Raw genomic sequence first — 15,852 nt, 5'->3', positions numbered from 1 at the left:
GGAAACCAATTAAAATACTGTTGTTAATTGTAATTGTAAATTGCAACAGTGTGAATGGAGAGGGGTGTGTGTGTGTGTGTGTGTGTGTGTGTGTGAAATTGCAAAGTTATAAAGGACACGATTTGGTGATGAACTGGTTATGTGGCATAAGTAAGGGTCTTAATTTTGGAAGGACAAAATGAGGCTGAGTGTAGGATAGGAGCTTGTCATAGGGCCTCAGGAGAGGTTTGACTTGGAAAAGTCATTGTACAAAGTGGGATTCGAGAATCCATTATGGATAGAATGTTTGCCCCTTTGCAATCACAGACCAATTGAGATTATTATTGTGTAACAATAACCAAGTCATTAATCTCTGCCTCAGTTTCCTCTTCTGTAAAATGTAAAGGACAGCATCTACCTACAACAAAGACTGTTGTGAAGGTAAAATGAGATATTTATAAAGTGCTTTGCAAACTTTAAAACATAAATATAAATGCTAGTTTTATTCAAAGGAATTTTGGAGTTTAATAGGTAAAAATTAGAGAATTTCAAATTTTTAGCTAAGTGCAAAAATCAACTTTTCAATTATTAAAGCTATCCAACAATGATCATTTCATGAGGTGATGAGTTCCCTATCACTGGCAGTGCTTAAGTGGAAGCTGAATGGCTGTAGGTTAGATATACCAAACAGAACATTCTTTTTTTTTCCCCCTACAAGTCTTTTTTTTTTTTTTTTTTTTTTTTTTTAGTTCTTCGGAATGTTATTATTATTATTTTTAAAAAATAATTCTGAAGGACTTAGAATAGCTTTTTATTTACAAGTTATATGCATGGGTAATTTTACAGCATTGACAATTACCAAACCTTTTGTTCCAATTTTTCCTCTCCTTCCCCCTACTCCCCCCCCAGATGGCAGGTTGACCAGTAGAGGTTAAATATATTAAAATATAAATTAAATACAAAATAAGTATACATGACCAAACCGTTATTTTGCTGTACAAAAAGAATTGGACTCTGAAATATTGTACAATTAGCCTCAAACAGAACATTCTTGAATGGGGTTGACAGAGTGGGTCTCTTCCTATGCTGAGATTCAATAATTCTTGAGTGATCCTCTTTCATCTTATACCCACACCCCTCCCCACTCTTGAAACAGTAAAACAATGCTGCAGACACTGGTGGAAGCAACAAGGGGAAGATCCTGTTCTTGCCCTTGCTAGAGTATATATTAGGAAGCTCAATTCTGAGAACAGTAAGCCCTCTGGCAGGGATTCCACATCTGGGCACTTAAAAAAAATTCCCCTCTTCCTTGAACATGTAATTTCAAAAACACCTCTGCCATTGCAAATGACTATATATGAAACTTTCCAGTGATCAAGCTATTTGTCAGGACAGAATGACTGCTCTTGCAAAATTAGAGAGAGAAGAGTGGGCCAAAAGTTTCAAAGTGGGAGGAAGAAAGAACTGATTATTTAAGTAGTGGGTGTACTAACTGAGATCTGATCCTAATGCAGGTCTATTGATGAATTAATCAGTGAGTATTTATTAAATCACATCACTAACATTTTCCCATCTTACTATCATAAATTCTTATCATTTCTCCTTATACTTTATTCCTCTCCTCCAAAATGTATTCTTTTCTTTTTTAGGAAAAGTATTAGGAGAAGTCTGTCTCAATTACTCTGTTTTGCATTTTCATTTTAAGAAAAATCAGAAAGTTTTCAAAATAAAGGCAGCATAGGAAAATTCAACTGATTTTCATTAGTATTATTTCAAATGGAGATTAATTGGGATTTAGCTTCTGCTTCTGAATGCAATACATTTGGAAAAGAGACTACTCATATTATGAAATCATTAGGAAATTAGAATTTCTCCTTAAAATGTATCCTTGCTGATATTACTAAGAAAAATAAAAGATAAAAAGGTGAAAGGATTATATAAAACAGCACAAGGGGAACATCATAGATTATTATGTACTACCCAAAGCAGGAGATGTTGTAATGGTTCACTTTATTTTAATTTTATCCAAATTTATTATAATTTTCTAATTTTCTTCTACCTGCAGTTTTTACAACATGTAATCCTAATAGTGAGTAGAGTAGTGGATAAGAAAGATTCATTTTCCTGAATTCAAATCTGGTGTCAGACAGCTACCAGCTGTCTGGCCCCAGGCAGGTCATTTAACTGTTTGCCTCAGTTTCCTCATCTGTAAAATGAGCTGGAGAAGGAAATGACAAACCACTCCAGTATCTTTGCAACGAAAATCTTAAAGTGGGGTCATGAAGAGTAGGACATGACTGAATAACAAACCCTCTTGCACATTTCTTCCTTTTTGATTCTTCATGCTCTGACATTTTTCACTTGCTTCTCTTCCTATTTTACATAGAGGATAGACTACTTAATTTGAAATCAGGAAGATCTGCATTCAAAATCTGTTCCTCTGCTGACTAGCTGTGTAATCTTATGCAAGTTACTTCATCTTTCTGAATCTCAGTTTACTCATCTGTAAAATGGGTCTATTATGCTTACATCTGCTTCATAAGTAGAGTTGTTGTAAACATTAAAAGAAATAACATTTAAATATAGAGTATTATTGATTATCTGATTCTTCTCATTACTTCTTCCCATTCTTCTCCTGCTCATCTATTGCTTTCAGTCTCACAAGAGTGTCCTCTCTCTTTTTTTTTAACCAGTGTAAGACATAATTTCTGACATATAGTAGATGCTTAATAAATGTTTACTAATTGATTGACTTAATAATCATCAACTCACATGGCTTCTAATATCAACCATATACAGAGATCTACCTCCAGCTCTGAATGCTCAGACTCTTCTGAGAGCTGGTTCCATTTTGCAATTGTTTGGTATGTATCTCTACTTGGATGTTCCATCAGCACTATAAACTTTCTTTCTTTTTGGTTAAAATAATATTCCCCCCATTACATATTAAAACAATTTTTAATTTTTTAAAAAAAGTTTTGAGCTCCAAATTCTATCCCTTATTTCTTCCCTCCCTTCTCCTTCTCTGAGAGACATTAAACAATCTGATATATAAGTTATACATAAACAGTGATGTGAAATTTTTCTATATTAGTCACTTTGTCTAAGAACACTGGACAAAATTTATTCTTTTTACAATAATGGTCTTTATTTTTCAAAGTACACACACAGATAGTTTTCAAGTCACCTTTGTAAATCCTTGTGTCCCAATTTTTTTCCTTTCTCCCTCCCTCCCTCCCATTACAGCAAGTAATTCAATATAAGTTAAACACATACAATTCTTCTAAACATATTTCCACATTAATCATGCTGCAAAAGAAATATAAGATCCAAAAAGGAAAGATAATGAGAAAGAAAAAAGACAAAATTTGTTCTTTACTGGCATTGTAATCTACAATCCCTCTATCCTTCAGTGCTTTCTCAGGTGATTACCCCTTCTCTGGGTTTAAATTCCTTCCTTCCCAATCTTAATACTATGGTTAATTAGGCCACCTCCAAACTGTTGAATCACTTGCTCTCTTGTCTGTTAGAAGCTATCAAACTCCACACCAGGGATTACTCTTACCATTCCCTGCCATCTCTCCTACTCATGTGCTGCTGGAAAGATTAAATTAGGAATGTGTTGCTAGACTAGGGATCCCTAAACTTTATAATCCCTAACTCACCAGCCTCCTAATTACTACAAAGAAACCCTTTTATTTCTCCCTAAATGATCCTACTCCCCAATTCCCCAAAGCCCTTTACCTACTTTCCGTCCATTCCCTCTCAGGACTTTTCCTCTTAATTTCCAAAGAAAACTGAGATCATTCAGAATAAGTTTCCCCTTGTTATCACCTCCCAGTCTCCTTTCCTTCAGTCTTTAATGAGGTGGCTCTCCTTATAAGGACAGTCCCTCTACATGACATATACCAAAAAGCCCATTTCTTCCTCTCTTCTCCAGTGGATTGCCCTCCTCAATCATCTCCCTTTTCTTTCCAATTTTTAATCTTCCCGATTAGGTCGTTCACTACTATTTTCAAAGATGTCCCAAGTCTCCATCTTCAAAAATACTTCACTTAGACCCACTTAATCTCTCCTCCCTTTCTTGGCCAAACTCTTAGGAAAAAAAGCTACTTATACTCCTTACCCCAATAAACTCACCTTATACTCACTCCTCAACCGTTTGCAATGCTAGCTTCTGTCCTTATCACTCACCTGGAACTGCACTCTCTAAATGTATCAATAATCTCGCGCCAAATCTAATAGTTTTTACTCATGACCTCTCCTGTTGAATTTTACATTGCTGATCACTTCTTCTTTTCCTGATTTTCTTTTTAATATCTGACTGCTTTTCAGTCGGCTGGCTCATAAGAAAAATCAACCACCTATGGCATACCCAAGGCTCTGTAGGAGCAAGTGATGCAGTGGGAGAGCACTGGTCCTGAAATCGGACACTAATTAGCTGTGTGACCCTGGGCAAGTCACTTAATCTGTCTGATTCAATTTCCTTAACTATAAAATGGGGTTTAAAAAAACTTTACTTCCCAGGACTTCTATAATGTTAAAATGAGGTTTTTGTGAAGAAGGATTCAGTAGAGTGACTGGCACATAGGAGGCATTTAATAAGGGAAGGGAATAAGCATTTTTTATAGTACTCTCTAATAATTGCTTTTTTCCTTCTTTCCTTCCTTCCCTCCCTTCCTTTCTTTTTTCTTTCTTTCTTTCCCTTCTTCCCTCCCTCCCTTCCGCTGTCCCTCCCTCTCTTCCTTCCTTCCCTCCCTCCCTTCCTTCCTTCTTTCCAAGATGATTCCCAGACTTATATTGCTGGTTCCACTGTCTCTTGAGCTTTCATGTCACATCATCAGTTGTCATCATCATCAGATATTCCAAATTAGGATATCCTAGAGAAATCTCAAACACAACACATATAAAAAAGAACCCATTACTTTTCCTCTCTTGCTCTCTTCTCACCACCAACCTACCTCTATACCAAATTTCCCTATTTTTGACAAGGACATCACCATTCTTCCCATCTCCCAAATTCACAACCTTGTCATCCTCCTTGAACCCTCACTTCTCATGGCCAAATCAGTACCAAATCTTGGCATCTCTTGCATGTGGCTATTCTATTTCAAGGGATCTCCCTAATCTAAGTCAAAGAATTTACATAATGCTTTAAAGTCCACAAAGCACTATACAAATGTCATTCATTTTGATCTTATAATAACCCGAGGAGATGGGTGTTATTATCATCCTCATTTAACAGATGAGGAAACTGAGGCAAACATAGTATAAGTGATTTGCCCAGTGTCACCTAGTTAGTAAATGTCTGAGGTTGGATTTGCACTCAGGTCTTCCTGACTCCAGATCCAGCAATCTATCTACTACACCACATTTCTAGGTCTCATTATAACTGCAAGGACCAACCCAACTGGTCCCCTCTCTTTCAACTTTGTGCACAATCAGTCCCCCATATCTAGAATGAACTCCTTCCTTACCATCATTTCTCAGAATCCCTCAATCACTGTCATCAATATTAAACATTTCTCAATGTCCCAACTACAACTGCACTCCTTCTCTACTTTGTATTTATTCTACATATATATATATATATATATATATATATATATATATATATATATATATATATATGTTGTATCCCCACAGAAAATGTAAATTTCTTGAGAGAAGAAAATGTTTCATTTTTGTCTTTGTATTTTTGATACTTAATATGGTGGTTAGGACATTGTACATATTTACTGAATGTTTGTTGATTAGTTTTCATTTACAAAATAAGGGTGCTGATATAAATAATGTCTAAGAATCCTTTCAGAACTAATAATCTGTGAACTGCTTTGTCACAGCATAGAAATCAATAAACATTTAACCCTAAGTATCCCAGGAAATCAAAAGTGAGTTCAGATGTGACCTTCAAATATATTTTTAGACAATGTTTTAGGAATGGGGGAAGCTAAGAATACTATCACAGTGCTGTAAAGGAGGGGTGGTATTGATAAATGTTTAACTTGTCTTTCCAGAAAAAAAAAATTATTTCTTGAAGGCAAACTGTCTTTTGCCTCTTTTTGTATCTCCAGTGCTTAGCACAGTACCTGGCAAAAAGTAGGAGCTTAATAAATGTTTAATGAATTAAGCTGAATTGAATGGCATACTTTTAGGTTTAATCTATGTTATTAACATTTTCTCCATTACTTTCTTAAGTTTAAAGAATCAATGAAACAATAAATAAAACCCCAATTTATGGCCTATGTAAGTTTCTGAATCCTGGATTCCAAACTAGATCCAAATCAGCATTCATTAATACCAATCCAGAACCCAGGGTTCTTTCTTCCACATTTGGTCCTTTTGAAAGAGATGACAAAGCCTTCCCTTTTATTGAATGACCAGGCTCATGTGTGAGTGTATGTGTGAGAGAGAGAGAGTGAGTGAGTGAAGTGAAGAGAGAGAGAGAGAGAAAGAGAGAGAGAGAGAGAGAAAGAGAGTGAACAAGAAAGAGAGAGAATGAGAGAGAGAGTGGGAGCGGGAGAGAACACCCCACAGAGAAACAGAGAGGGAGACAAAGACAGAGACAAAATGGTGGAGAAGGGATCCCAGTTAATGTCCTTATTGTTCCAATTCATAGTGTTCTGGTTTTTTCTTTAATTTTTTTTTAATACATAGAATAATCATGTGATACTTCAGTTATTTCTCCTTGGAATTTGAAAATCGTTGAGGTTTTTGACTGCTGCTTGGTTTTTGCTTTGTCCACTAAAAGGGTGCGTTTTTTTTTTTCTGATTATGTAGTTTTTAAAATTTACTATAATATTCCTTGGTCATTTAAACCCAATAATCAAAGCAAATCAATGAATAAACATTTTTAAAGCATGTACTAAATGCCAGGTGCCAGCTAAGCACTGGGGATGTGAAGTTTATAATCTCACAGCTCAAGCAGTCAAGCAAATCTATTTCTTCTTGACACCACAATACACAAGTGTACAAAAAGGAATATTTTATGATACTTTCTGTTTCATTATCCAGAATATTAAAAAGATGTGTATTCAAGGGATAAAATTTAAATCATTCTCTTTCACTGCTTCATCAGGCACTCTTAAGTGAAGCTTTTTTTTCTTTTTAAATGTCTGTGAGGACCGCCATGATAAGTGGGGGCCATTGACCAGATTTGTGCTAAGGAGACAATGGTAACCCATCACCTATTTCTGAATCTTCATTATCAACACAGTTGTTCCAGGATAAGCCAGTAGATTCAAAATAGTTATTCAACACTTTGAAAACTTTAGCACCATATGTGTTTGTGTTTGTGGTCAAACATTCTTCAAAAACAAATAAACAAAAAACCCAAAACACTTCAATCATTAGTTGGTGCTGATGCTGGACAAATCTCAGCAAAACAGCAAATCCAGCTGTGTCCGTAGATTTGTCCATTTGTAAAGTAAAAGGAGAACTCTTCAGATAATATATCTTAACTCAGTTTTTATGTTTTAACTAAATCTTTAATTCACAAATAATGTAGCTCATACAACCATAAGAGAATGAGGGTAAAAAAAAAAAAAAAGATGAATGTCTTGGAACTATTGTGAAAATAGTTTTCAACCTCCTGCACATTTAAGGAATTCTTAGCCTAGATTTAGAGACCTGCTGATCTGGAGTACTGAGACTTTGGGTTATTTGCCAGAGGTCACACATCTATTCTAAGTGTCACTTCTCTAAATTGTCTCTCTATGGAAAAATTAGCAATGAAATTTTTCTCACACATTGCCTACCTAAAGAACTACTAACCTCAGGCTAAGAAAAGACCAATTACAATTCTTTTGGGACTTAACTTGCCACAATGAAGCTTATAAACATGATCCCAGCAGTATAAGGCATTTTACCACACCCAGGTAGAACCAGGACAAGGCATTCCAGCTCGTTTTAAAAATAAACTGTTACACTAAGGCCTTATGTCACAGATAAACACTCACATGCCACAGGCAGCAGAATATTCCCGCTGTATTAAAATAAGCATGCTCATAAAATATTACAAAGTGTCCTTGAAACAGTGCCCTGCCTTAGGCAACAGCTTATCTTGTCTATTGCTACCTTAGGACCTCTGCAAAGGAAATGAAATTGGTGAACTTACAAGAGATTCTGAAACAAACGGACCTTGCTCCTTAGAAGTCATCAACTAGATGTGTGTGTGTGTGTGTGTGTGTGTGTGTGTGTGTGTGTGTGTGTGTGTGTGTGTGTGTCTATTTCCTTGATTCTCTAGGTGCAAGACCACTTTATTCAGGGAAATTGCAAGATTCAAGGTTTCAAAGGGCTTTCAGGATTATCATTGATCTCAGAGAAATGAAATCATTTGCCCAAGATCAGAGAGGTTAAAATGTGTCAGAAGTGGGATCTGAATTCAGATCTTTTGATCCAAATCCAGTGGCTTTCTCATACTACTAAACAGTCCCCATAATGGACATGTAATAATGCTGACTGAAAATTGTTTTAAAATGTTTGATGACATGCTGTGTCATAATGTTAAATGACATACTATATTAAATGTTAAATGACATACTATATTAAATGTTAAATGACATTATGTAAAAAGGTATAGGATTAAAAAAAAGACTTCTGGAGCCTGATGTGAGCTAATTTTTTTTTAAATGGGGAACATAAAGCACCAATTGGATGGAGCTACAGAGGCCATTTAATCCCACCTTTTTATTTTTACAAATAAGGAAACTGAGGCTCAAAAATTAAAAGTATTCCCTTTGAGGCCATATATGAACTTAGGTCCTCTGATTTCATATCTAGTTATACTCAAAGGGCTTCAATATTTTAATACATCAAAAATCCAATAATCTAATAAAGATTAGAAGAAATATAATTCTGGTGATCATTTCTATTTTCATTGTCCTATTATTTCTGTTATGTCTGACTCCTTGTGCCCTCATTTAGAGTTTTCTTGGCAAAGATACTAGAATGGTTTGCCATTTTCTTCTCCACTTCATTTTACAGATGAGGAAACTGAGGCAAACTGGGTAAAATGACTTATTCAGGGTCACATAGCTATTAAGTATCTGAGGTTGGATTTGAACTCAGAAAGATGAGACTTCCTGACTCCATGTCTGGCCCTTTATCCAATGTGCTACCTACCTGTTTTTTTTTGTTTTTTTTTTTTATCTATACTCAGTAAGATTTCTTATAGCTGGCTTTATCAGTATATAAGCCTTATGTAGATCGAGATCTTGTTTTATCTACCTTAGAGGTTGTTGTAAAGAAAATACTTTTTCAACATTTTAAAATAAGAACTATCATTATTTAAAAGGATCATAGAAAACAGCTAGAATCTTATGGTCATCTAGAGCTCAGCTTCTTGAACTATGGTTCAAGACCCCATGTGGGGTCTTGTAACTGAATTTGGGATTCCTGAAATTATTATTTATTATCAGTCAATGTTTGATTTCTATATCTACATACCCAGGATGTAAAAATTTCTTGGGTAAAAATGGTTCATGAATGGAAAAAGCTTAAGAAGTCCTGATTTAGAGAAACCCCTTTTTATAAAGGAAACTGAGGTTTTCCAAGATCACACAGGTAGACTTGAGCTAGAGCTCTGGATCTTTCTGTGTACTGTATTACTCATCATAGGTTCTCCATGGTGTTTCATGTTTAATAAATGTTTGTTGAATTGGATTAAGATGTTTTAGGCACATGGGGTTAAAAAAATCAATTTTATTTTACCCTTAATGAGGGTGAGGCAATTTCTGAACAAGTTCCAAGACCAAGAATACAAGTTCAAGAAATCCAGTGGCTTTAAAGAATAAACTCCGGGGAAAATAAACAAAAAACTAATCAGGATTTGCCACAGGAAGGAAAAGGAAGCTAAAGGTTTCCAGAACAATTGAATGGATGACTTCAACTATAAACTCCTACCCAGGGAGAAGGGGAACCAGATTCTTAGAGTCCTATTCTGAGTTTGGCTTCTTTGGGAGGTGTTCATGCTCAGTAAAAGGAGGCGTCTGGGTCGTGTGTACCTTACCCTACCTACAAGTTCCATGGAACTCGTGGGGATTGACTCACCCAGATAAAATCCTGCAATCTGCCAGGAGTTTCCTTATAGATGGAAGGCTCCTAAATTTGCAAAGAAAAACATGGATTCTTGGGCAAAATAGTCTAATAGAAGTTAGTGAAGAAAAAGATCAGAAGAGACTGCAGCTGTCTGCAGTGGCTCAAAATTTGTATTGGCCTGGCATGAATTTTGAGAATCCAGTTTAGAGTCCATAAAACCATAAAACCATAAGCTTTATGTATGGATCAGTAATTAATTTTAATGAATAACTGCTGTTTAAGAAATAATTAATAAATTAAAAGGGGATTGGTTGCATTTGGATACAAAAGACCTGGGTTTAAGGCTTGGGTCTCTAAATTACTAGCTAAATGACTCTGGACATATGCCTTCACTTCCGAGCCTCAGTTTCCCTTTTGATAAAACAGATACTTGTCATAATTACGTAAAAATCATATATAGAGATGATCTGCTATGTAAAATTAAGTTATTGTTTAGATGAGACATGCTCCAACATTTCTAGATTTATGATTTCATCTGCGTGGGACTCCACCCATACAGATTTCAGTCCTATCTTATTCCAACTCCACCTTGCTTCATAGCTAGGGTCAAAAAACTATCGCTGGAAAGGACAACCTTCTGATGATAAAGCTTTTCTGAACATGATGTCTATGAGCAGACACACAGCCATCACTAGTGCCCATACTTGAACCTCTGTAGGCTGGAAGAATCTACCAAAATTTGTATTGGCCTGGTATGGACTTTGAGAACCCAGTTTAGATTCTATAAAACTAGGAAGGAGTGTGGTACAGTGGGCAAATATCAGGTTTTTAAGTTAAAGGATTTGACCTCAGGTAAAAGGTTTAACATTGTTTTCAGGGCAGCAGTGGATAGAGCATCAAACAGCAGAAGCCAGAAGTTCAAATACTACCTCAGACACTAAACACTTACTAGCTGTGTGACCCCAATTATCTTACCACAAAACAAAACAAACCCCCCAAACCCTGCTTTCCTCTTCTGTAAAATGAGGCAGTTGGGATGGATGACCACTCAAAGACCTACTCAAGTCTGTGACTCTAAAAAAAGAAAACTAGTTACAAAAACCACCAACAATTTCCTTTTTGCAATGTATTATTTCCCAAATCAGGGACTTCCTCAATTCCTTAATAAATCCTTTCCCCCCATCAATTAAATTGAGGGCAAAACAGATTATGTTTAGTGAGTTCCCTGAGTTTCCATGCTAGGAAGGGGGAAAAAAGAAACAACGCTGGAAGAGCAGGAGTAGTTTCTAACAAAAATTAATGTGTATTCTTTCGATTTGTCCTGCCTATGAATATTCAAGTAGATTAGAGCGAACCAGTTTTTGTTTCACTTTTGGCAGCATTTTATAAAAGAATTTTGTATAAAAAAGGTACACAAATATCCCAAAGGGAGAGGTGGGGGAGTAATTTTGGGTCCACTGTGGGTCCTATGTTCTCAAACATGCCAAAGTCACTGTGGGGTGAGTCCCAAACTATATAGCCTTGGGAAAAGCACTTTACCCCAAGAGAAAATAGATTAATGGAAAAAACCAATAGCTTTGGAGTTAGAAGCCCAGGATGGATGCTGACTCTGCCACCACCTATGTGACCTTAGGCACAATACTTAAACTCCTATGTAAATGGAGATGTTAAGCTTCTCTCCTGCTTCTCATTCTGCCCATTTCTTCTAGGTCTCCTATGATAAATTAACATTATCTAACTCCTTTGTGTTTTCATTCTCCTCAACCTTTGGTTTCCCAAATTTTGGTGGATCTTATGTCTGTGATGTTCCTCCCTTCTATCCCCTGGCTCAGGCCCTGGTCACCTCTAACCACAACTATGTCAAAGTCTCCTAACTTATTATCTCTTCCTTCTCCAATTCATCCTTCCACTCAGCTGCCAAAACGCCTAAGTGCCCACACCATAGATGCATGTATATGTAAACATGCATACACGCATATACACATGTGTATATGTACATATAAATACATATGTGTGCATACATATAGATACATGTGTGTATCTTTCTCTCTCTCTCACCCCCTTCCTGGATCACTGCCTTGTGATGGAAGGACAATATGGTGGAATTGTTATTTATTTAAGCTGAACAGTTCAAAGTGGAGAGTTCTGATAAAAGATATCCATTAGAGAGAGAGATGGCAAACCCCCAAGATCTTTGCCATGGACAGTATTAAAAAGCTAAAAGATATGGTCTAGAGTCACAAAGAGTCAGACACCATGTGTATACATCTAAGTGCATCTGCAGGTACATATAGATCATATTTACTTATGCACGCATGCATACAGAGGAAGCATGGTACATTAGAGCAAGCCTCAAAAACAGGAAGACTTTAAGTTTTAAGTACTATTTCTGATCCATACATGCTATGTGATCACAGGCAAGGGACTAAACCTCTCATGTCCTAAGCTACTTTCTTAAGCCTAAATTTCAAAGAAGATGCCAGCTGCATTAGAGTCTCCTTATACAGGAATTCCCTATGCAGATGAAATCTCTGGTCTAGAAATACCTGTCCCTACATTCCCCTTGTCCCTGCCAGTCAGTTAAGTTCCTTGAGAGAGGAGACTATTTTGTGTGTGGGGTGTGTGTGTGTGTGTGTGTGTGTGTTTGCATATACATTCTCTGTATTCACATAACTCTGTGCCAGGCCTAGAAAAAGCAGCAGATTCTCAATGTTTGTTGACTGCTTTAAATCAAAGGATTTAGAACTGCAAGAGTTCTCAGAGACAATGTAGTTCAACCCCCTCATTTTACAGATGAGATTCTGAGGTCCAAGGAAGGGACCTAGTGATTTGGCCAAAGTCACACCTAAATTAAATGGTAGATTGCTGTTCTTTCGGTTTTTAGTCATATTTGACTCTTTTTATGATCCCATTTGAAATTCTCTTCGCAGAGATAGTACAGTAGTTTGCCATTTCCTTCTGCAGCTCCATTTACAGAAGGAGAACTGAGGCAAGAGGGTTAATTAAGTGTTTTGCTCAGGGTCACACAGCTACTTTGAGCTCAGGGCTTCCAGACTGCAGGCCAGGCACTTTATCCACTGTACTACATAGGTGCCCCTTTCTGGCAATATTCATTTCTAAATCCAACATATTGTCCATGTCTAAAATTTAACTCTAAAAATCCTATGGTCCTTTGAGTGTCAGTTTCCTCAGCTGTAAGACAAAGATTCTAAATCTATAAAGGCTGAATGGAAATTGACTTAGGCAAATCAATTTCTTGGGCTTGAATTTCCTCATTGTAAGTAATAAGGAGTTTGGACTACCGGGTGTCCCAGCCTCTTCCTAGTTCTGAATCTATTACCCTATGATGTCTAACATCCCTTCCAGTTCCAAGGTTCTAAGATCTCTCCATCTCTTCCTACCCCGACTAGCTAAGTCTCCTTCCCAAGCCTGTCACGACTTAGAATCCTGCTTCTGACACTTAGGATCCGTGTGTCCAATCACTTAGTCTTTGTTAATATTCCCATTCCTTAGCACCAATCTCCCAGAGTTGTTGTGAGGCTGTAAAAATATGTGGAAAGTGCTTTGCAAGTCTTAAAATCTTGCGGTAAATGGTAGCTATGATTATATTTATATTTTTAATTTTATCAAAACTGTATTAAGACCTATCTCCCAGCAAGGATGGCTTCCTAGGGAGGGTTGCAAAATCAATTACACAGTCCATATCCTACAGGAATTAACAAATATCCCACAGGTGATCAACTAGTAATAACTCTTATCAGAGAGACTAACTCTTCTTTCAGCCAAAGACCGGACAATCTCAGAAAAGGGAAAGGAGCGAGGGAGAAGAACAGCAGCCCGCTAAGTTAGAAGGGGAGAGCTGAGTACAGACAGACGAGCGGCCCAGGACTGGAGAAGTCAGCGAGGATGTGGGGTCCGACAGGCAGCAAGCCCAGAGAGAAGAGAAAGTCGGGGGCGCAGCGGGCATTACCGTGTCTACGGTGGATCCCGGGGGAGGCGGAGGGAGACGCGGCAACTAGATCCCTCTCCCCTGCCACTGGTTATATTGCGCCTAAGGCGCGAAAGCGAAAATGGACAGAGGGGCGGGGCTGAAGCCGGCGGGGAGGTGGAGCTTCGCTCTCCGAGGGCGCTCGGGCCAATTCCTTCGGTTCCTGGACCGGGGTCGGGGTCGAGAGGGCGGAGCGAGCGGGCCGCAGGTCTCGAAGTTTGCTGAGCTCTGAACGCCGCCCACATCCTCTGCGCGCGGGGAGGGGCCGGCCAGCCCCGCGAGGGAGTTTTTCCGGGTCCTGGGGCCCAGCTCATTGGGCGGAATCAGTCTGATTTCTTTGCATTGCGGTTACCCAGGTTTTTTTTCCCTGCCTCTCCCGATTCCCAGAAGAGGCGAGGCTCTGCGTCCCGATCCCTGGATTTTCCACCTTTGAATTCTAGAGCTAGGGGATTGCCTTGGATCGCTGAACCACTGAGGAAAAAAACAAAACTTACTTAGTTGATCATCGCACATTCTTGCTGTTATTGTGTACACCGTATTCCTGATTCTGCTTGTTTTTCTCAGCATCAGTTCGTTTAAATCTTTCCAGGCCTTTCTAAAAACAGTTTGTTCTCCCGCCTTTTTTTTTTTTTTTTTTAAATAGAACAATAATATTCTATTACCTTCATGTACCACAACTTGTCCAGCCATTCCCCAATTGTTGGCCATATACTCATTTTCCAATTCTTTGCTACCACAAAACCGGTTGCTGCAAACATTTTTGCACACGTAGGTCCTTTTCCTTTCTTTATCATTTCCTTGGAACACAGACCCAGTAGTGGCTCTGCTGGGTCAAAGGGTATGCACAGTTTTATAGTCCTTTAGGCATAACTCCAAATTGCTCTCCAGAATGACTGATCATTCCACAGCTCTACCAACAATAAATACACCAGTGTCCCAGTTTTCTTATATCCCCTCCAACATTTATCATTATCTTTTCCTGTTATTTTAGCTAGTCGGAGAGATGTGAAGTGGTACCTCAGTTGTTTTAATTGAATTTCTCTAATCAATAATGATTTAGAGCATTTTTCTTTCATATAACTAGATAGCTTTAATTTCATCATCTGAAAATTGTTCATATCCTTTGACTATCAATTGGGGAATGGCTTATATTCTTATAAATTTGACACAGTTCTTTACATATTTTAGACATGAGATTCTTATCAGAAACATTGGCTGTAAAAAAAAAAAATTCTCAGCTTTGTACTTCTTTTTAAATGTTGTTTCTGTTGGTTTTGTTTGTGCAAAACCTTTTTAATTTCATGTAACCAAAAGTGTCCATTTTGCCTTTTATAATGTTCTCTAGTTCTTCTTTGGTCATAAATTCCTCCCTTCTCCAAAGATCTGATAGGTAAATTATCCCTTGTTCTCCTAATTTGTTTATGATATCCTCCTTTATGCCTAGATCTGATTTTTGATCTGATTTTGGTATGGGTGTGAGCTGTAGGTCAATGTCCAGTTTCTGACATAATTGTTTTCCAGTTTTTCTAGCAATTTTTGTCAAATATGGAGATCTTAACCCAAAAGCTGGAGTTTGGAGGTTTATCAAAGAGGCAGCTAGGTGGTGCAATGGATAGAACACCAGCTCTGAAGTAAGGAGGACCTGAGCAAAGCCAAGTCACTTAATCTCAACTGCCTCAGCTAAAAAAAATTAAAAGATTTTATAGTTTTGATTATTAGGTTATGCATATCTAATCTATTCCACTGATCCACAACTCTTATTTCTTAGCTAGTATCAAATGGGTAGTTTTATGTTTGATACTGCTAAGCCACTGTCTTTTGTAATTTTTTCATTAATTCCTTGATAT

General features: G+C 37.4%; 1 protein-coding gene across 1 annotated transcript in view; it reads right to left on the bottom strand.

The window, feature by feature from the left end:
- Nucleotides 1-14,081, bottom strand: part of CASP7 (caspase 7) — a 52,970-nt gene extending 38,889 nt beyond the window's left edge. The window contains exon 1 of the mRNA XM_051981467.1: nt 13,988-14,081. The gene's annotated coding sequence lies outside the window, so the exon portion shown is untranslated. The remainder of the gene's footprint in view (nt 1-13,987) is intronic.
- Between the last annotated feature and the right edge of the window lie 1,771 nt (nt 14,082-15,852).

This window comes from Antechinus flavipes, chromosome 2, assembly GCF_016432865.1.
Source record: "Antechinus flavipes isolate AdamAnt ecotype Samford, QLD, Australia chromosome 2, AdamAnt_v2, whole genome shotgun sequence".
NCBI lineage: Eukaryota > Metazoa > Chordata > Mammalia > Dasyuromorphia > Dasyuridae > Antechinus > Antechinus flavipes.
Note: the sequence above shows the minus strand (reverse complement) of the source record. Positions and strands in the feature narration are given on the sequence as shown.